Source organism: Rattus norvegicus, chromosome 2 (genome assembly GCF_036323735.1).
Source record: "Rattus norvegicus strain BN/NHsdMcwi chromosome 2, GRCr8, whole genome shotgun sequence".
Taxonomy (NCBI): domain Eukaryota; kingdom Metazoa; phylum Chordata; class Mammalia; order Rodentia; family Muridae; genus Rattus; species Rattus norvegicus.
This window is the reverse complement of record NC_086020.1, coordinates 5,260,676-5,284,166: the sequence shown is the minus strand read 5'-3', so window position 1 is coordinate 5,284,166 and position 23,491 is coordinate 5,260,676. Positions and strand designations below refer to the sequence as shown.

Sequence of the window (23,491 nt, the reverse complement as noted above, 5' to 3'; positions counted from 1 at the left end):
GCATATGGAAGACCCACTCCCCGGCGCCGCTGGTGGGGGGCCCAAGTCCTTCGGATCGAGGCCCAGCCTGTGGATGGTGTGAGGCCGGTAGCGGACCCAGGAGCGCCGGGCGCGGGTCTTCCCAGAGTCGGGTTGCCTGGGAATGCAGCCCAAAGAGGGTGGTAAACTCCATTTAAGGCTAAATACTGGCAGGAGACTGATAGCCAACAAGTACAGTAAGGAAAAGTTGAAAAGAACTTTGAAGAGAGAGTTCAAGAGGGCGTGAAATCGTTAAGAGGTAAACTGGTGGGGTCAGTGCAGTCCGCCAGAGGATTCAACCCGGCTGCACATGTTTGGCTGGGCCAGTGAACCCAGTGGATCTTTCCCGCTCCCCGTTCCTCCAGACCTCTCCACCTGCGCGACTATCTTCCCCCTCCACGCGTCCAGCTGTCGCCATCCCCGCTCCTCCCAATGCAGGGGGGGGGGTCGGCGGGCGCTCCCGGGGCGGGCGCGGGGTGCGGTGTGGGAGCCTAGGTGGGACCTGGGGTAGGGTTGGTGGGTAATGCCTTCCCCCCCCCCCCCCCCCGCGTCGGTGACTGGCCACACTGGGCGTCCTTCCACTGTGGTGGTGCGCCAAAACCGGCTACGGGACCTCTGGGAAGGCCATGCAGGGAAGGCACTGCGGGGAAGGTGACTTGGGAGGCGGTGTGGCAACACCCGTGGGCCCTGGACCACCCCGCCCCGAGTATTACAGCACATCCTCTCCATACAGAAGACACTGACAGACAGACAGACAGACAGACAGACAGACAGACAGACAGACACACACACACACAGGCACTCACACACACAGGGACACACACACACAAATACATATTTAAATATTTAAAATGATGTTTAAAAAAAACCAGTCTTCCTGTTTAACAGAGGTTTAAAGGGAAGTTGGCTGACAGAATGTTTTTGTGGGTTTTTATTCTCTTTTTTACCAAATAGGAGGTAGATCTGTTGGCCCTTTTATTAAAAGCCAAAGTATTAAGTGGCGAGCCGATGTTTCAACTTTTACCATTTTGTTCCTTTCACGAAAACCAGGTAGTGTTGTTTCTTTGACTTTTCCTTTTTGAAACAAAATGGAAGGAGCTCTACCAGTTGGCCTAGTTTCCCTGTTCCTTTTCCCTCTTCCACGGTATGCTCAATGAAATAAAGGAAATAAATGAAGTTTCTAGTCATTTATTTGTTTGGGAGACCCGAACTCTCTCTCAAGAGATATTTCCATCTCCACCCCCCCCCCACACACACACACAGGAGGCCTACTCCCTGTATGTGGGGGAAGGGGGAGGGGTGGACAGGAGCTAGCTAAGAGGGGGTGGGGTGGGGCTGGAGAATATGCATGTCCCTGAAGGTCTGTCAGGGAAATACTGCTACTGCCCTAGCATGCTTTGCTTCAGTGCTGAGCCAGGCACACACACACACACACACACACACACACACACACACACACACACACACACAGAGAGAGAGAGAGAGAGAGAGAGAGAGAGAGAGAGAGAGAGAGAGAGAGCAATCAATCTGTTAATCTGTTTGTCTCCCTCCCCTAGTTTTTCAGACAGGGTTTCTCTATGAATTCCTCTGTAGACTGATGGCTCAGAGGGCAAAGCTGCTGGCTCTTAAAGGGCTAGGGAAAACATGAAGGCCTAGATGCAATGTGTAGGCCTGAGGGAACTGTTAAGGCCTAGATGCCCTGTGAAGGAGGCCTACATCATGTATACATATATACACACATATTCATATAAATGAATATGTATGTGAATGTGTATACACTCAGGTATCCTTTATTTTATTGGCTTATTTTGAATATAATTACCATACTAATCAAAAAGGAAATTTTCTTTGGCATCGGATTCTTCTTGAACAAAAAATGGATATAAATAATCACATATTCAGATGTTATGTCTAATATTGAGAAGATATTCCCAGATATGGTGTTAATCCATCATAGTCCATGTGTGAACACAAAACAGACGTAGTAAGAATTTTGGCAAGTGGATTTTGAAAACTTATATAGGGTTATTAAGAGCAGTGGTAACATTTTTTAACTTGATATTTTATATATTTACATTGCAAATGTTATTCCTTTGCCGAGTTACCCACTCTCCCACAACCCACCCCCTGCTTTCATGAGGATGCTTTTCCTCCCATCCACCCACTCGCACCTCAATAGCATACCATTCCCCTGCACTAGAGAAAGGAACATTCACAGGACCAAGGGCTTCTCCTCGTACTGATGCCAGACAATGCCATCCTCTGCTCCATATGCAACTGAAGCATTAGGCTTTTACATGAGTACTATTTGGTTAGTAGTTTAATCCCTGGGAGCACTGGTAAGTCAAGTTGGTTGATATTGTTGTTCTTCCTATGGGTTTGCAAACCATTTCAGGTCTTCCTTCACTCCTTCATGGAGTCCGATGGTTAGCTTCAAGCATGCTTGTCTATATCAGTGAGGTTCTGGCAGAGTCTCTAGGGAGACATCTACATCAAGCTCCCATCAATAAGGACTTCTTGGCATCAGCAATACTGACTAGGTTTGGTGGCTGCAGATGTGATAGATCCCTAGATGGGGCAGCATCTAGATAGCCTTTCCTTAAGTCTCTGCTCCAGTGTGTCCCTATATTCCCCTCCCTCTTGAGTGTTTTGTTCCCCCTTCTAGAAAGGACTGAAGTGTACACATATTGTTCTTCCTACTTCTTGAGCATCATATGGTCTATGAATTGTATCTTGGGTATTACAAGCTTTGGACTAGTATATACTAACTGTGTTCATTCACTCAGGATGATAATTCCTAGTTCTATCCATTTGCCTAGGAATTTCATGAAGTCATTGTTTTTAAAAGCTGAGTAGTACTTCATTGTGTAAATATGCCACATTTTCTGTATCCATTCCTCTGTTGAAGGGCATCTGGGTTCCACCTTCTGACTGGAGGGCCTTTGCAGTATATCTCTTCCAGTCTCTCTCTCTCAGACGTGCTCAAAAGTTTTTTCCTGGGTGATTCTAGAATCCCATAAAATTACAAAAGCATTTTAATTAAATTAAAATATAGCAAAAGTTAAAACTATGGATAAACTCTCTTCAGCTTTATCTTTTCTTGATTATTATCAGTATTTAAGATAAATACTGGGTGACAACAGCAAATTAAGAATTACCCTGTAGTCCCTTAACCATTTTCTATGTATCTGTGGTGTTGTGTGTTGTAAGAATGTTGGTGAATGTGAGTGTGTGGTGCATGCCTGTAACTGTGTGACTTTATCCAGCTGTGCATGTGTTTTTGGAGTTCTGAGAAGGATTTCCAGTGTCTTCTTTAGTGCTGTTCACTGTTCTTGACATAAGTTCTCTTGTTGAACTTGAAATTCAGTGTGGGATTGGAGAACTGGTCTGTGAGCCCTCAGGATTCAGAGGTAATAGTTATGTGTAGCTATCCCCTATGCCTGGCATTATGTATACATGCTGAATATTCACACCCAGGTCCATATGTTTCTACCCTCTGAGCAATTTCCCAGTCCTAGAGTGATGAATGTTTGCTTAAGATTTGATAATAGACTTTAATTGTTTTCTGTTTTTGCTTTTGTTTGTAATTTTCCATAGGTAAAAAGCAGGTGGATATTATAAAAGACACCTGAATAGACCAGAAAAAAAAATAGGAGTAGATGCATTACAAGGAATTCTATAAAACCGTATTTTGCATACTTACCTTGTGAAGCACACTTGATATTTCTCGGTTTGCCTGTTATATAAACAGCATAGTTTGTTATAAGGACAGTTTAGACTCTTTAAAGAGAAAAGAGTAAGAGTGATACATCTCTTGAAATAGTGTAGAGAATGTGATACTTTATCACATGAGAAGTAAAACAGAGCCACATAGCCTTCAGCAGAGGAAATGAGGGAGAAGTGTGTATATACCTTTAGCAGCACAGTCTCTGGAATAAAACAAACAGGGACATTTAAATAAATATATAGCAGTATATAAGGCATCATTTCTCTTCCAATATTTGCAATTACATCGTCAAACATTATATCTGGAGTCGTAGATCACTGTGCTATCTAGGATTGCATGATGAGGATGGCATAGTGGCAGTATAGCAAAATAACTGATAGGAAAAGCAGAGCAGTCACCCCATTAGGATTCATATGAATTGCATTTCCTCCCTGCTGGGAACTAAGAAACAATGGGTGAAACTGTACAAGTACCTCTGTAGTAATTTGGTGTCTTGGGGTTATGTCCAGAGGATATACAGCTGGAGCACATGGTGTTCAATTTATTTTTAGTTTGTCTGATTTAAAATGTGACTGCTGTTAGTAAACATTTTTGTGATGAGTGCTTGAAATTTATTTGCACTTTATTAGAAATTGTAGAATCATATTTATAATTTGCAGTCCTGGGGGTACTGGTGGTTGTACATGGGGAACAACTAAGTCAGCAAATGATTAAGTCAGACAATGCTGACGAAAAGAACATGGGATAGCACAGTTACAGCTGCCTAAGAACTGATAACCACAACCTAAGGGAAGAGTCTCTTCCCTCAACCTTGACTCCTTTAAGACATTGGCTTCAGCATCAGACAGGCCTTGACAAGTTTGATCCTGGGTAAGGGCATAGAACAAGTGTTCCAGTTATTGTTTTGTCCAGGTCTTTCACACAGTCTAGGGCAGTCCTGGCTCCCACATTAATAGCTACTTCATAGTATTCATAAGACTTTCCAGCTGGATGTGATTTTTGAATTTTCTTTCATAAGCAGGGAAGTGTTAAATCACAGTCCTGTCTAACTGGCTGCTTTCCTCAAACCTGCCATTTCCTTTGTAACCTCTCAATATAATTGATAAGCCACACATTCTGTGGCCTTGTAGTCTCTCTGTCCCTTGCATCTGATTCCCAGGCCCCAAAAACCTTTAATGGTAACTCTGCTTCCACCTTTTTTCTTTCTGTGATTCATCTATTAGTCTAGATCACAAGGTATATATCCTACCCAAAAAATCATATGATTGAGTAACACCAAAATCCTATATGTTCTTGGAAATTAAAAATCCTCACTCTCCTATCTTTGTCTTTAGTATCCTATCATGGTTATATGTGGCCATGATGCAATAAATCACTTCATACTTAAGGACTTAAGCATATTTCCCTTCAGGACACTCGACACACAATATATGTGCTGCAATAAAAATAAAAACAACAAACAGAAAAAAAAAACCCAACAGAACTGGTTCCCAGTTATACCCTAGCTGTCTCACTCCCTTAATTTTTCTGGTGCCATTGGAAATAGCAATAATTTATCTCAGTGGCTCCATGCTGCCCCCATCTACTTTCTGACACACTATTCTCCCCAACATGGCTCCCTGTCAGGCTGTTCCTCCCTCATCCACAGCCCTCTTGGTTGGGTTAACACCACACCAGGCAAACACATCCCGATTCTTTGGTAGGCCCATGTATCTGGCCACCATACACTCTTCCTAAACTCAATTAAGTTGCCTTATGAAAGAACACATCAAACAATATTTTCTGATGCAATTGATACTATATAATTTGCCAATCTAGATGGCACAGAGTCCTGTACACACCCATCCATTGAGAATAGTCATAACAACCTGTAATATGTACAGAGAGACATCTAAACATCTATTGCCATGTTCTCTGTGCTCTCACATTCTCACTCTGGCTTCCTCTGCCTCTCTAAAACTTTTCTCCCACCCATCCTTCCTTTTTATCCAATGCCAGGCCTGATTCTATACTGTACCTCCCTTCACCTTAATAATGACATCAATCTACTCTTTTACCCTTTTAATTAAAAAAAAACAGAAACTTTTTTCTCAAATATAAGTTGAGCACAAGTATTATCATTTTGTAATTTAAAAGTATAAGATGTACATAACACCCAGCCCAACTTTTATCAGTTAAACAGAACATTTAGATATATTTTAGCTTTTAAAAGGCTTAAAATCTGTTATGTCCTTTCTAGCTTATGTATTATCTGATAACTAGCTAACTAAACATGTATTCTCAAAGTTAAATTGTCTGAGTGGGTTATAAAATTATACAAAGTTTTCAACCCCACCAGTAATCTGAGAATGAACTGTATATCTGTAAATATAGGAAGCCTAGCATGACTTCTAGAACTGAGACAGGTTATAGTGACAATTTTCTATTTGCACAGTCCCCTGTGAGCAACACGTGAGAGCAAGTCTTCAGGCTTCTGGCCTAGGATCATCAGAAAGAGTTTTGAAACACTGAATTTTTAAGGGCTAATCATTCTGGCTTGGCAGAAATTTTCAGCCAACTTATTCTGCAATGTTTCCTTTTCTGGAGAGTAATTAGTCTGTAGAAGAATTGGAGCAATTTTTGCATAGTGTCTGTCTGCCACAATAAATCACCTCACGTGGAGGTGGAGATTTTCAGTTTCTTCTTTGAATATACCAAAGGGGAGCTGGTGGGAGTGGACATGTCTCAATAAAAGTTAAAGAACATTAAATGTCATATTTTGTGGACTTCTGGTGTTTTTTACAAACCATCTAACTATATACATAATCTGGACTGTTGTCCATTAATTATCATAATAAATTATCATGAAAGCAGTCTAACAATAAACTTAGAGACATGAATTTGCTATTTGGCCTTAAACTTACGTGCTTAATCATCTCAGCTTCATTTTTTAATAGCAGAAAAGGACTGGGTATAAGCCATCTATGCTGAAGTGTGTTGTATAGGCACAATACGTGTACATCAGAGAAACAATATTAATTTTAAATCAATGTGAAATTTATATTAAAGAAAATCTTAAAATCTAAATTTGTATCAAATAAATTCTGTGCCAATGTAAAAGATCATAATTTTTGTTTAGTAATAAATATAAATATAATTATGTACAGCTTGAAGAAACCATTGAAGAGTTTTTGCCCCAATTCCCTGGACTTTGGGGGACTAAAAGTAGTTATTCTAAGGTTGTTTTTCTGAGGAAATGTGTATAATTTAACAGGGAGAAATTAGCTCAAACTGATTGTACTTTATCTCAGTCGGAGAAAAACCTTGTATTTATTACTAAGCTAAAGTTATAATCTTTTACATTTGAAAGTATATTAGAATACATTACATTCTCTCCCATGATCTCTTACGATGATCTCTTAAACAGTGAACAAAATTTGTACATCTTTTAAACTCATCTATTATTTCTAGCTTTATGTATATAAGCTATTTAGAATTTGTCTATAGAGATATTCTATCTTCTGTTAATTAAGTAAACATTTGTCCTTTCGTATTTTTCTTTATTTTTTATATAAAGAAATATACTTGTATGCACTCTACAGTCTATTTACCAAATCTCACCAGATTTCCTATAATACATCTCCTGACACCATGTCTTCATCTGTTTACCTTTTAGATCTCATCAAAGAATCAGAATCTAGTGTCACTTGTGAAGGGAATCTATTAAAGCACAAGCAAATTACCAAGGCAATACCCCCCCCCAAAAAATGAATGATTCTTCATTTACAAGTAGCCATCAAACGTCAAAAGCACCTCAATATGGCATTGGCAAGGGTTGGTCACCCCATCTAAGCCCTGACTCTAGCTGGCTTGATCATGTGAAAGTATTGTGTTAACACAGGTGCTGTGGGTTCATGAGTGTGATAACCATGAGCTGTCCAGAGGACAGCTTTTCATTCTCTGTTCAGAACAGCTATCACAATTTTCTTGATACAATAGATATCAATTCAATGTTCATTGCAAGAAGGCAGGAACATACTCATATAATTATGATGGAGATGTTATTAAAAATTTTAGTTTCTAAATGCTTTTTATTTATGTAAAATTCCAGAAAATTTTATTTCTGTTTATGGTCTGAAACATCTTCCTTTCATTCACAACAAACACAATGATACTTCTAACTTTTGAAATGACACTATAATATAATGTATATGTATCAAACTTTTCTAAATTTGTGTGCATGTGTATCCCATTTTAAGAGTATTAATTTTTTTCTTAATGTTTTCTAGCTGTATTAATACGATCATAAGATTTTCTTTTTAAGTAAAATAACTTATGCATAATTTTACTAACATAAGTCTTAATTTTATATCTCAAATATTATTTTCTATTACATATATAGATGAATGTTAGTTGTTAACATTTGGTTGATCAATTAGTTCCTTGTTTATTAAATTGTAAATTTATACTTTTGTGTTGAAACTAACATTGGTAAAGTTTTACATACATAATTTTCATATTTATTCAGTTGATATCACGTGATTCATAAAATTCTTTCCCTTCAAATAACTACAACATAGATTTTGATTAGTTTAATAAACAAAGACTATTAAATGCACCTGTAGAAATTATTGATTTGGCCCAGACCCTGTGAGAGAGAGACCCAACCGCCTGGTCAGGTGGGCACTCCTGAGGCTGCAGAGCAGAAGAGACCACCAACACTGCTCACCCCTGCCCACATCCGTGGCCCAAGAGGAAACTGTATAAGACCTCTGGGCTCCCGTGGGGGAGGGCCCAGGAGCGGCAGGACCCCTGCCTGAGACACCGCCGGAACCTGAAAGAAACAGACCGGATAAACAGTTCTCTGCACCCAAATCCCGTGGGAGGGAGAGCTAAACCTTCAGAGAGGCAGACAAGCCTGGGAAACCAGAAGAGACTGCTCTCTGCACACACATCTCGGACGCCAGAGGAAAACACCAAAGGCCATCTGGAACCCTGGTGCACTGAAGCTCCCGGAAACGGCAGCACAAGTCTTCCTGGTTGCTGCCGCTGCAGAGAGCCCGTGGGCAGCACCCCACGATCGAACTTGAGCCTCAGGACCACAGGTAAGACCAACTTTTCTGCTGCAAGAAAGCTGCCTGGTGAACTCAAGACACAGGCCCACAGGAACAGCTGAAGACCTGTAGAGAGGAAAAACTAAACTCCCGAAAGCAGAAAACTCTGTCCCCATAACTGACTGAAAGAGAGGAAAACAGGTCTACAGCACTCCTGACACACAGGCTTATAGGACAGTCTAGCCACTGTCAGAAATAGCAGAACAAAGTAACACTAGAAATAATCTGATGGCGAGAGGCAAGGGCAGGAACCCAAGCAACAGAAACCAAGACTACATGGCACCATCGGAGCCCAATTCTCCCATCAAAACAAACATGGAATATCCAAACACACCAGAAAAGCAAGATCTAGTTTCAAAATCATTTTTGATCATGATGCTGGAGGACTTCAAGAAAGACGTGAAGAACTCCCTTAGAGAACAAGTAGAAGCCTACAGAGAGGAATCGCAAAAATGCCTGAAAGAATTCCAGGAAAACATAAATAAACAAGTAGAAGCCCATAGAGAGGAGACACAAAAATCCCTGAAAGAATTCCAGGAAAACACAAATAAACAGTTGAAGGAATTAAAAATGGAAATAGAAGCAAACAAGAAAGAACACATGGAAACAACCCTGGATATAGAAAACCAAAAGAAGAGACACGGAGCTGTAGATACAAGCTTCACCAACAGAATACAAGAGATGGAAGAGAGAATCTCAGGAGCAGAAGATTCCATAGAAATCATTGACTCAACTGTCAAAGATAATGTAAAGCGGAAAAAGCTACTGGTCCAAAACATACAGGAAATCCAGGACTCAATGAGAAGATCAAACCTAAGGATAATAGGTATAGAAGAGAGTGAAGACTCCCAGCTCAAAGGAACAGTAAATATCTTCAACAAAATCATAGAAGAAAACTTCCCTAACCTAAAAAAAGAGATACCCATAGACATACAAGAAGCCTACAGAACTCCAAATAGATTGGACCAGAAAAGAAACACCTCCCGTCACATAATTGTCAAAACACCAAACGCACAAAATAAAGAAAGAATATTAAAAGCAGTAAGGGAAAAAGGTCAAGTAACATATAAAGGGAGACCTATCAGAATCACACCAGACTTCTCGCCAGAAACTATGAAGGCCAGAAGATCCTGGACTGATGTTATACAGACCCTAAGAGAACACAAATGCCAGCCCAGGTTACTGTATCCAGCAATACTCTCAATTAACATTGATGGAGAAACCAAGATATTCCATGACAAAACCAAATTTACACAATATCTTTCTACAAATCCAGCACTACAAAGGATAATAAATGGTAAAGACCAACATAAGGAGGCAAGCTATACCCTAGAAGAAGCAAGAAACTAATCGTCTTGGCAACAAAACAAAGAGAATGAAAGCACACAAACATAGCCTCACATCCAAATATGAATATAACGGGAAGCAATAATCACTATTCCTTAATATCTCTCAATATCAATGGCCTCAACTCCCCAATAAAAAGACATAGATTAAGAAACTGGATACACAACGAGGACCCTGCATTCTGCTGCCTAGAGGAAACACACCTCAGAGACAAAGACAGACACTACCTCAGAGTGAAAGGCTGGAAAACAAATTTCCAAGCAAACGGTCAGAAGAAGCAAGCTGGAGTAGCCATTCTAATATCAAATAAAATGAATTTCCAACTAAAAGTCATCCAAAAAGGTAAGGAAGGACACTTCATATTCATCAAAGGAAAAATCCACCAAGATGAACTCTCAATCCTAAATAACTATGCCCCAAATACAAGGGCACCTTCATACGTAAAAGAAACCTTACTAAAGCTCAAAACACACATTGCACCTCACACAATAATAGTGGGAGATTTCAACACGCCACTCTCATCAATGGACAGATCATGGAAACAGAAATTAAACAGTGATGTCGACAGACTAAGAGAAGTCATGAGCCAAATGAACTTAACGGATATTTATAGAACATTCTATCCTAAAGCAAAAGGATATAACTTCTTCTCAGCTCCTCATGGTACTTTCTCCATAATTGACCATATAATTGGTCAAAAAACGGGCCTCAAGAGGTACAGAATGATAGAAATAATCCCATGCGTGCTATCGGACCACCACGGCCTAAAACTGGTCTTCAATTACAATAAGGGAAGAATGCCCACGTATACGTGGAAATTGAACAATGCTCTACTCAATGATAACCTGGTCAAGGAAGAAATGAAGAAAGAAATTAAAAACTTTTTAGAATTTAATGAAAATGAAGGTACAACATACCCAAACTTATGGGACACAATGAAAGCTGTGTTAAGAGGAAAACTCATAGCGCTGAGTGCCTGCAGAAAGAAACAGGAAAGAGCATATGTCAGCAGCTTGACAGCACACCTAAAAGCTCTAGAACAAAAAGAAGCCAATACACCCAGGAGGAGTAGAAGGCAGGAATAATCAAATTCAGAGCTGAAATCAACCAAGTAGAAACAAAAAGGACCATAGAAAGAATCAACAGAACCAAAAGTTGGTTCTTTGAGAAAATCAACAAGATAGATAAACCCTTAGCCAGACTAACGAGAGGACACAGAGAGTGTGTCCAAATTAACAAAATCAGAAATGAAAAGGGAGACATAACTACAGATTCAGAGGAAATTCAAAAAATCATCAGATCTTACCATAAAAACCTATATTCAACAAAACTTGAAAATCATCAGGAAATGGACAATTTCCTAGACAGATACCAGGTATCGAAGTTAAATCAGGTACAGATAAACCAGTTAAACAACCACATAACTCCTAAGGAAATAGAAGCAGTCATTAAAGGTCTCCCAACCAAAAAGAGCCCAGGTCCAGATGGGTTTAGTGCAGAATTCTATCAAACCTTCATAGAAGACCTCATACCAATATTATCCAAACTATTCCACAAAATTGAAACAGATGGAGCACTACCGAATTCCTTCTATGAAGCCACAATTACTCTTATACCTAAACCACACAAAGACCCAACAAAGAGAGAGAACTTCAGACCAATTTCCCTTATGAATATCGACGCAAAAATACTCAATAAAATTCTGGCAAACCGAATCCAAGAGCACATCAAAACAATCATCCACCATGATCAAGGAGGCTTCATCCCAGGCATGCAGGGATGGTTTAATATACGGAAAACCATCAACGTGATCCATTATATAAACAAACTGAAAGAACAGAACCACATGATTATTTCATTAGATGCTGAGAAAGCATTTGACAAAATTCAACACCCCTTCATGATAAAAGTCCTGGAAAGAATAGGAATTCAAGGCCCATACCTAAACATAGTAAAAGCCATATACAGCAAACCAGTTGCTAACATTAAACTAAATGGAGAGAAACTTGAAGCAATCCCACTAAAATCAGGGACTAGACAAGGCTGCCCACTCTCTCCCTACTTATTCAATATAGTTCTTGAAGTTCTAGCCAGATCAATCAGACAACAAAAGGAGATCAAGGGGATACAGATCGGAAAAGAAGAGGTCAAAATATCACTATTTGCAGATGATATGATAGAATATTTAAGTGATCCCAAAAGTTCCACCAGAGAACTACTAAAGATGATAAACAACTTCAGCAAAGTGGCTGGGTATAAAATTAACTCAAATAAATCAGTTGCCTTCCTCTATACAAAAGAGAAACAGGCCGAGAGAGAAATTAGGGAAATGACACCCTTCATAATAGACCCAAATAATATAAAGTAACTCGGTGTGACTTTAACCAAGCAAGTAAAAGATCTGTACAATAAGAACTTCAAGACACTGAGGAAAGAAATTGAAGAAGACCTCAGAAGATGGAAAGATCTCCCATGCTCATGGATTGGCAGGATTAATATAGTAAATATGGCCATTGTACCAAAAGCAATCTACAGATTCAATGCAATCCCCATCAAAATACCAATCCATTTCTTGAAAGAGTTAGACAGTACAATTTGCAAATTCATCTGGAATAACAAAAAACCCAGGATAGCTAAAGCTATCCTCAACAATAAAAGGACTTCAGGGGGGAATCACTATCCCTGAACTCAAGCAGTATTACAGAGCAATAGTGATAAAAACTGCATGGTATTGGTACAGAGACAGACAGATAGACCAATGGAATAGAATTGAAGACCCAGAAATGAACCCACACACCTATGGTCACTTGATTTTTGACAGAGGAGCCAAAACCATCCAATGGAAAAAAGATAGCATTTTCAGCAAATGGTGCTGGTTCAACTGGAGGGCAACATGTAGAAGAATGCAGATCGATCCATCCTTATCACCCTGTACAAAGCTTAAGTCCAAGTGGATCAAGGACCTCAACATCAAACCAGACACACTGAAACTAATAGAAGAAAAACTAGGGAAGCATCTGGAACACATGGGCACTGGAAAAAATTTCCTGAACAAAACACCAATGGCTTATGCTCTAAGATCAAGAATCGACAAATGGGATCTCATAAAACTGCAAAGTCTGTAAGGCAAAGGACACTGTGGTTAGGACAAAACGGCAACCAACAGATTGGGAAAAGATCTTTACCAATCCTACAACAGATAGAGGCCTTATATCCAAAATATACAAAGAACTCAAGAAGTTAGACCGCAGGGAAACAAATAACCCTATTAAAAAATGGGGTTCAGAGCTAAACAAAGAATTCACAGCTGAGGAATGCCGAATGGCGGAGAAACACCTAAAGAAATGTTCAACATCTTTAGTCATAAGGGAAATGCAAATCAAAAGAACCCTGAGATTTCACCTCACACCAGTGAGAATGGCTAAGATCAAAAACTCAGGTGACAGCAGATGCTGGCGAGGATGTGGAGAAAGAGGAACACTCCTCCATTGTTGGTGGGATTGCAGACTGGTAAAACCATTCTGGAAATCAGTCTGGAGGTTCCTCAGAAAACTGGACATTGAACTGCCTGAGGATCCAGCTATACCACTCTTGGGCATATACCCAAAAGATGCCTCAACATATAAAAGAGACACGTGCTCCACTATGTTCATCGCAGTCTTATTTATAATAGCCAGAAAATGGAAAGAACCCAGATGCCCTTCAACAGAGGAATGGATACAGAAAATGTGGTACATCTACACAATGGAATATTACTCAGGTATCAAAAACAACGACTTTATGAAATTCGTAGGCAAATGGTTGGAACTGGAAAATATCATCCTGAGTGAGCTAACCCAATCACAGAAAGACATACATGGTATGCACTCATTGATAAGTGGCTATTAGCCCAAATGCTTGAATTACCCTAGATCCCTAGAACAAACGAAACTCAAGACAGATGATCAAAATGTGAATGCTTCACTCCTTCTTTAAATGAGGAAAAAGAATACCCTTGTCAGGAATGGGAGAGGCAAAGATTAAAACAGAGACTGAAGGAACACCCATTCAGAGCCTGCCCCACATGTGGCCCATACTTATACAGCCACCCAATTAGACTAGATGGATGAAGCAAAGAAGTGCAGACCGACAAGAGCCGGATGTAGATCGCTCCTGAGAGACACAGCCAGAATACAGCAAATACATAGGCGAATGCCAGCAGCAAACCACTGAACTGAGAATAGGTACCCCGTTGAAGGAATCAGAGAAAGAACTGGAAGAGCTTGAAGGGGCTCGAGACCCCAAAAGTACAACAATGCCAAGCAACCAGAGCTTCCAGGGACTAAGCCACTACCTAAATACTATACATGGACTGACCCTGGACTCTGACCCCATAGGTAGCAATGAATATCCTAGTAAGAGCACCAGTGGAAGGGGAAGCCCTGGGTCCTGCTAAGACTGAACCCACAGTGAACTAGACTATGGGGGGAGGGCGGCATTGGGGCTAGGGTTGGGAGGGGAACACCCATAAGGAAGGGGAGGGGGGAGGGGGATGTTTGCCCGGATACCGGGAAAGGGAATAACACTTGAAATGTGTATAAGAAATACTCAAGTTAATAAAAAAAAAAGAAATTATTGATTTGAATATTGATTTGGATAATTATAGAGAATAATTTGATATTAAATACTGGGTAGGAGTGTGGGACTGCATTTTAACTATCTGAATTATGCTGTTTCAAGGTTATGTTAAATGACTTTTTTTATAGATATGTACAGTATTAACATGACTTATATTCCAATCATTGTTCTTTGTCCTTCATTTTCTTTTTGACTTTTTTTAGTTTTTTATATTTAAAAGCGGTTTTAAACATTTGCTTCATGCATCTGTACATGTGTGCACAAATGAGTACAGGTACTTGGAAAATGTAGGAGAGGGTATCCAATTTCCAGAGCTCGATTGACAAGTAGTAATGACCACCAAGTACTGGACACTGAACTTAGGTTCTCTACTAGAGACCTAGGAAAACCCATGAACCTTTTCTATGGGTCCTGATTTTAATTTTTGTTAAGGGTTTATTTCTGTGTGCCTTTCTTATTCGTGAAAACAACTTTGTCGAATTTGATACAAATAATTTTGTGTAAATATTCATCTTTAATTAATTGGGATTCAAAAATTTGGACTGTATTTCCTATTGATTTTAGAGATGATATCATACTGATATATACTATCAGAAAATCCTGCCTGAAGTCACCATGACTGAAAATAGGAATAGAGAAGGCTTAAAAAATTGTACTTCATTAAAGGTTGACATGTCTACCATATCTCTCATTAAAGTAAGCTCATATGTGGGAAAAGATACTTCAAATCAATCAGTTAAGGATTTGAGTTATTCTTATAATATCAACTCAGCTCATTTATATTCTACCACTGTGAGCAAATTCCCTCCCCAGGTGACTGCCATGTGGTTACATTGTCTTTTTGAATTTTGCTATACATATGGCTAGTTTGAAAAATTTGGAACTTAATGAGACTTGAATGGACTAAGAAAGGATCACCAGTGTTTCATTTGCTCAGTCCTTTTTTTTTTTCCCTTTGTAACACCTCGAACTGCCATTATTTCAGTATGCATCCACATTTCAACATTTAGTGGTCCTGAACAGAGTGGGGAGCTTGTCAATGAGCCAGGAGCCAGGCCTACCTATCTGCAAACGATCTGTGAACGTGGTGACACAGAGATCCTCTGGGTCCCTCCACACGGTCTGAGGAGCAACACTGAAACCCGAGTTTGCAGAGTCAGGGCCTCATGCTCAAGCTGTCAGACTCCACTCCAGACCTGATGGGTGATCAGGGTGACTGAGAGCCCTGTTCAAACCTCTTCAACTTGTAAAAGCAAAGCAATTATGGGAAAAGGAACCAACTCAGAACCATGTGCACTGAGGACTCTACACATGGCCTTTCTCTAGGCATATATCCAAGGACCCTGAGCGGTGGTCCATCTGAGTCGCCCTGTGGCTGCTCTGTTCACCTCTAGACCTGAGCTCAAACCTCAAGAGCTGATGGTGGTAGAGGGCCGCGGACCCAGAGCTCCCTTCCCGTGCTGGTGGCAGGTGAACAAGTGTGGTCCAGAGCCACGGAAGGGAGGCCAGGCTTTTTCAACCTCATCTGATGGCTTCTGGCCACAGCAAGTGTTGGGTGGTGATGGGCAACAAGGGACTTGAGGAGGGGAAAGCATCACCCCTTGATAAAGATGGGGAGACTGAAAACTCTGAATTCCTCACCCGTGGCCAATTTCAGGGGAGCGGAGGTTACAATCTAAGCTTTGACCAAGGGTGGGAGTGGAGGAGTGGGGACCATGGCTTGGATGGGGCAATCACTTAGACTTAAGAAAGCATGGGTACAGCCAGAGCACCCCAAGCCTAGTGGTGGTCAGTCCCACGGCTGCTACCTGAAACCTCCCCATCTATTCTATGGGCCACCACACAGCTGTGGCAGAGGGCGGGGCAGGCAAAGGCATACCCAGGCCAAGTGCCAGCAGCAGGTGATTGTGTGAGACGTGTCTGTCCATAGTTGCGTTAGCAGTGCCCACCGCTCCCAAAGGAAACCGATTTCAACACACCTTATTGATCCCATAAGTTCAACCAGGCAGACAGTGGTTATACTCGACAGATGATGTTACACAGCACAACTTAGGTATTTCAAATGGACAAGAAGTTAGTATCAGAGCAGTGTCTCAGGATGAAGTTTAAGTGGGGCTTCCTCTCCAGTACTTTGAGGTCTACAGATGGATCTAGAAAATCCACTACTGTGGAAAATGAAGACTTGGGTTGGATGGGGAAGGGAGGCCCGGGCCTTGGCGACTAATGGCTGTAACTCTGTCCTTCTGGTGGCTGTGGCAGCTTCATGTTCTCTTTTGACATCATCAAGCGCTTCAGTTCCTGCAGGATGACTTTGATGCTGTGGCAATTCTGTCATTTTGCCAGCACTGCCATGGCTTGTGGATCCACCACTCCACTGGAACTGCTCACGCCATTCATATTGACTCTTGTTACACATCTCACAGACTGGGATGCTTCTGGATACTAGAGTGGCCCACACTCTATCTGAAGGCTGTATATTCGGTTTTCATAAATTTTTGTAGAGGTCCAATTATCATGCCTGTCCATCTTGTGAGTGTCATGTCCTCATCGTCCTCCAGACCCTAGCTAACTGTGCTTTCGCGTACTCCTTTCTGGCCTTCTTCCAGCTCTTCCAACAGTCGGAAATCTCGAAGGACTTTTACTCCCAAGCCTGTGATGGCTGCCATCTTGCGTCGCTATTGCTCGAAGTCAGTCCTTCCTTTCTTCCTCTACCCCTAGGTCCCTAGCTCCTTCCCTCTCTCTCTCTCTCTTTTTCCACAGGGTCTCATAAACCCCAGACTTGCCTGAAGCTCACTATATATCCAGTGATGACTTTAAATGTCTGATATTCATCAATAAATTATAGATCGAACAACCATGCCTGATCTTGTACAGTTTTGGAACTCAGCCAAGGCTGTCTTCCATACTGGCACGTAGCCTGTCAAATGAGCAACTTACCGAATCTCTTCCTGTTTCTTCCTTGTTCCCTTCCTTCCTTCCTTCCTTCCTTCCTTCCTTTCTTCCTTCCTTCATTCCTTCCTTCCATGCTTTCTTCCTTCCCTTCTTTTATTTTCCTTCTGTTCTTTCTGTTCATGCATTTTTTTTCATTTTGATTTTGAAGTTAAAAGCTATTACTGAACTTTTCACTTCTTGAAACCAGAAAGCATGAGCTGTAGAGCATTTAGATTTTCATATGTAGAAATCATTGTGTACCTATAGCAAAAACTATATACATTAAAGGTGACAGAAGCATTATTTTCTCAGAGTACTGGCTCTGTTCTTCAATTATTGTTAGAAACTTTAATTATTATTAATAGTCCACATAATCTAATATGTATACTATGAACATCTGCATTTTGAAAATGACAAAGGGGTATAAATTGCATTTCCAATGCAGTAACACAGAAACAAGCATTTTTGCAATATTCTCATTCTAGAGTTAATATTTTATCTATCATGGAAATGTATTTTAGAGAAATTCATTGAGGATTCTCCTCTTGCTTAACTGTAGGTGACATTATCAAAACTTCTGAGAAAAAAGGAATTCCAGTGTGATTGTACTTAATTTCTTAAAGTTGAAATTGGTACAAAAAACAACACTAGGATGAATTTTTTTATAACTTCTGATTTCATTACATAGGCATGAGACATGGCTTGTGTCATTCTTAGAAGTTCTTACAAGAAAGTAACAGGAGAATTCTTTTGGAGCTTCCATAATTTGTGTCATTATTTGAAGAAGATGCTTATCAGTTTTATCAGAGGTTACTGTCTAGGTGAGGTGTTTCCAGGATGTTTTCATCTTATTACAAGAAGTCACAGAGAGCAAGGTGACAAAGAACCTTTATTCAAAAGCAAAGTGAGAAACACTGGTATTCAGTGTAGCTTTAATTTGTGGACCTCTCGAGAAGGAGGAATTGTTTACTCAGAGTTCAGTGTGGATATTTCTGTTTTCATTGGCTTTTTTTGATTAGGCAAGACTTAATTAACTGTGAACATCAGTTTCCATGATGCATTTGATTTAATCAAATGCATATTCATTATCATTAGGTATATGACATTAAACAGGATGTTTTCCTTGAAAGTTGTTCCGGAGGATCCAATACGATTTACTGAGTATATATTCTAAACTGTCTCAGGCCAGTTGAAACAGATTTCTCCCTCCAGTATGTGGATATGCTCTTGAATACTTTTGAATGGAAGTTGATCATGAAAGAGAAGTTTATAAACAATGTTATGTGCAGGGAGTCTTAGTCCATTGTTTGATACGTATACAGCTTCATGCAGGTGAGATGAGGTGAGCAACTTCATTGTTAGGTATATTTCTGGAAGGTAGATTTTTATGCAGCCTAAGTCAAGTGAAGTCCCAGGTTGAAGTGCTTTTCCCATACCTATATGCCTCATTCAAGGAATTTTAGTGCTTTTGCTTGTATCGTTACTTAGGCTACAGTACACCTCACTGTTTCTTTGATGTTTGCTCAGACTCAGCTCAGTAAGTGACTGCATCTCAGTAGCTACTGGAGTTATTTGGCTCTTGTTCTTTGTCTTCCAATTTAATGGTAGCTTCTTCAAGGATCAAACAATTTGGTCATTCTATGAACATTAATACAACTAGTCATAAGCCCTTATCAAATGATATCCAAGTCTCCTATGCTGACATAAAATGGAATTGTCACTCCAGAGGCTTGCTGAGCTTCAATATGAACTTCTAACTTCATGATGAGTAAACAACCTTCATCAATTGCTTATAAGAAATTCATTTAAATTTTGACAATTATGTTGGGCCAGCAAGAGGGAAAAAGGACTTGCAGAACAAGCTCAACACCCTCACTTTAAACATAGGAATCCATAGATAATGACCCATTACAGAAATTGGCCATCTGGCCTATAAACATGCTGTGGAATCAGAAGACCTGCGTGAACACACACACATGCAAAACACACACACACACACATACACACACACACACCAAAAAAATAATAAACTAATGTTTTTTAAATTTTCTAATATTAATATGTCATGCCCTTTCTTTATTCTGACAACTGATTTATTATACATATGTGGATTCATGGTTCACAAAATAGTATTCATGTTCAATGGCAATTATAAAGGTCAAATGGACATTTTCATGAGTTCAAGGTTATAAATTTTTAATTTAATATTCCTCAGTACATGACCACCAAGAATTAATGTGTGTGATATGGTGTGCGTGTGTGTGTGTGTGTGTGTGTGTGTGTGTCTGTCTGTCTGTCTGTCTTTCTGTCAATGTCTTCATGCCTATGTGTTCAAGCAGAAGACAGAGAAAGTAAATAGTATCCTCTTTTATAACTTTCTACACAATTTTCTCAATTCAAAGCCTTTCACTTACACTGATGCTATCTTGCTGTGCACAAGCTCCAGAAATTCTTTCCCTGTCATCATGGCACTGGGGTTATAGCTGTATAAAACCATGACTGTTTTAAAGTGCGGGCACAGAAATTTGAATTCTCTTCTTTCTGCAGCAAATTCTTTCCCACACTAGGTTATCTCTTATCATCACTTCTGAGTAATTCTGAAGATTGCTGTTTTCACTCTCTGTAAACTTGGTAAATTATATTTACAGTCAGGATTTGGAATTTCTAAGGTCTGATAATAAAACCTACCCCATGTCAACTAAGAGCTTTTAGAATGTGGCCAGTGCTCTTTACTTTTCATAATTTCAAATGTCTCCTCCTAAACAGAAATCAATGTGTTTTGATAATCATAATTTAGAATGTTTCCAACTGATTTAAAATGTTACTTCAAATTGTTAATTCATTTCTCTCTTTTGTATCATGACATGATTTGGGCTTCTGGAAATAGTAAGTTCAAGCAGAAATAAAAGTTTAGACATACTGTATCTACACAGCTAAGGCTTAAGCAGCCAACAAGCATTTCTCTAACTGACATGTTTACAAAGGTGTCCTGTGAAAAATAAACTAAAAGGGCAGAAATTTTGCTAGTTCAAAACTCTGGGTACAAGTAGTTGAAATGACTGATCTCTGTCAGACTGAGGATTTCCTCCCGATGCACTGCAGTGTCAGCAATCAATGTTGTCTCTCTTCTCTTGATCCATCTGACTAATTCCAGATACCTGATCTAACTGAAGCAGTGATTTGAAATATTGCTGCATTCACTGGCCATTTCAGTATAGAAAGAACTGGAAATGATATCTAAAAGGATAAGACTCAAACTCAGCAAAGCATACTCTAGCTAATGCTGCAAGGTAACATGGTGATCAACATAGTTGGTTTCTGACAGACCTGTTTTTCATCTATGGATGTCTAAAAGATATAACACTGTGAAAATCTACATATTCTTAGAGATGTAACATTCCTCCTCTGTTCACTGTGAGGATAAAATTAAATTGATCATGCAATAGTCGTAGTGGGAACTTTGTCAAACTAATAACCATACATGATAGCAATTGTTATTTGGACTCTCTTCTTGATGCTGTTCTTTCTCAGCAATTCTGTTATCAATTAGTATTCAAAATATAACTGAAAAGAATGCCTCTACTGAAAACAGTTGCTTATCTAAAACCTAAGAGAATACATATTCTATGAAACTCCACATGACTTTTCCTCTTCTTCTCCTTCTCCTTCTTCCTCTTCTCCTTCTCCTTCTTCCTCTTCTCCTTCTCCTTCTTCCTCTCCTCCTCCTCCTCCTCCTCCTCCTCCTCCTTCTTCTTCTATCTCTTCCTCTTCCTCTTCTTCTTCTTCTCCTCCTACTCCTCCTCCTTCTTCTTCATTCTTCCTCCTCCTCTGCCTCCCTCCTCCCCTCCTCCTCTTCTTGCGCTCTCTCTCGCTCTCTCTCTCTCTCTCTCTCTCTCTCTCTCTCTCTCTCTCTCTCTCACACACACACACAGACACACACTTGCCCTTTCTTAGAAGATCTAGGGTAAGGCAAGCCTCAAACTCCTTATGTATGATAAAATCTTATCCTGAGTCCTGGGATGAACAGTTCAAGTCATTATATCTGGTTAAGCTATAGAAGAATGTATATCAGTGCCTTGTACATGCTAGGGATGCATTGTTCTGAAGTTTATCTCCAGCCTCCATCCACTTCCTAAAGCACAACATTTTCTAGCTTTAAATTGTTGAGACAGCATCTCATGAACATTATGTTGGTTTTAATTTTACTGTGTAATTGAAAATGACCTTGAATTTCTGTTCTTTGCGTCCCTGCTTCTCGAATGCTGGAAATACAGCTGTGTGCTGCCACACTAAGTTTTTTCTTTCTTCCTTGCCAGAAAAATAATAATGAACAATTCATCTAATGTACAAGACATGTGGAGGAGGAGCTGTGACTCAAGATATTTGAGACACACACACACACACACACACACACACACACACACACTCAAGATATTTGAGACACACACACACATATTTATATCACAGCTCTGTCTATTCAGTTTTCACAGGTAAAGACACTGTGTGTCCTGTACAAAATCCCCATGCAAATTAATTTTAGCTAACAAACCAGTCAAGCATTTTGCTCCTTCCTTTTCTAATTTGTTTGGCATGCTAATCACTATACCACACCTCCTTGACAACTGTTTTGTTTTGCAAATTCACAGATGCACACTCAGTGTAATGGCAGTTGACCAGGAGAGATTTTGCTAAAGTGTGTGTTGTTTTGTTATATCCAGGTTCCTTTAATTAAAATTTCAGACCTATGATACATCCTTACTGAAAACTGCACTTTGTTTACACTGAAAATACTATCTTTTAGAAATATTAAGGGTTGATGCTGAAAAGATGGTTTAGTCAACAAAGGGCTTGCCACACTACATCAAGACGTGAGTTTGAGCACCAGAAACCATGGGCTGGAGCTTGATTTCTATTACTAGGATAAAACATCATAACCAATTACAACTTAATACAGAAACACTTTGTCTTAAGATTAGATAATCATAAGGGAAAGTGAACGCAGAAACTTAAAGATAGAAAACAAAGCTGCACGAAGAAACACTGCTTAATTGTTTGGTATCCATGGCATTCTCAGCCTGCTATCTTCTATAAACCAAAACAAACTGCCAAGGAGAGGCCCCACAATATTCCTAACCCCAATACTCATTCTTTACAAGGAAAACGCCCAGGAACCAGTCTTTTGGGAACATTTTTGTCAGAAGCCATAGTAGGAGGTATGCTTCAGATTATAATCTGCAACAGTTTTGCTTTATAGGCGAAGCCCAAGAGAATTCATTTAGGAAAGATTCCTGATATTAATATATGTTTCTTGTTATTATTAAACATAAATAGCAATCATTAGGTACTAGCCCACCCCTTTTGAGCAGATAGCTGCAGATCTATGAAGATGTACTCTCTTGCAGTGATGCTATATAGACAAATAGATGACTTCTTCATTCTTAAGGATGATCCTACAAGAATTACTGAAATATCAGTGATTATTAAGATCTCTTAATAGTAGTACTGCTAGTAGATCCCTTTCTGATAGTCAAAACTGCAATGAGAATTCTGTGAGACTCCCATGTGTCACCAAGTAATTAATTCTTAGACAGTAACCATACTTTCTATTACTCAGAACACATTCCAAGAGATTGTCAAAACAATTAACTATGGTCATGTAAAGGGAACTAACAATTTATTATAGGTAAAAGAAGATAAAATATTGTCTGGGTTCATCTATACAAAACTTCGCTAATAGCTTAGTTATGGTTTTCAACTC

General features: G+C 39.6%; 1 pseudogene; it reads right to left on the bottom strand.

The window, feature by feature from the left end:
• Window positions 1-17,022: 17,022 nt before the first annotated feature.
• On the bottom strand, window positions 17,023-17,468 carry LOC134485709 (ubiquitin-conjugating enzyme E2 variant 1-like; annotated as a pseudogene).
• Between the last annotated feature and the right edge of the window lie 6,023 nt (window positions 17,469-23,491).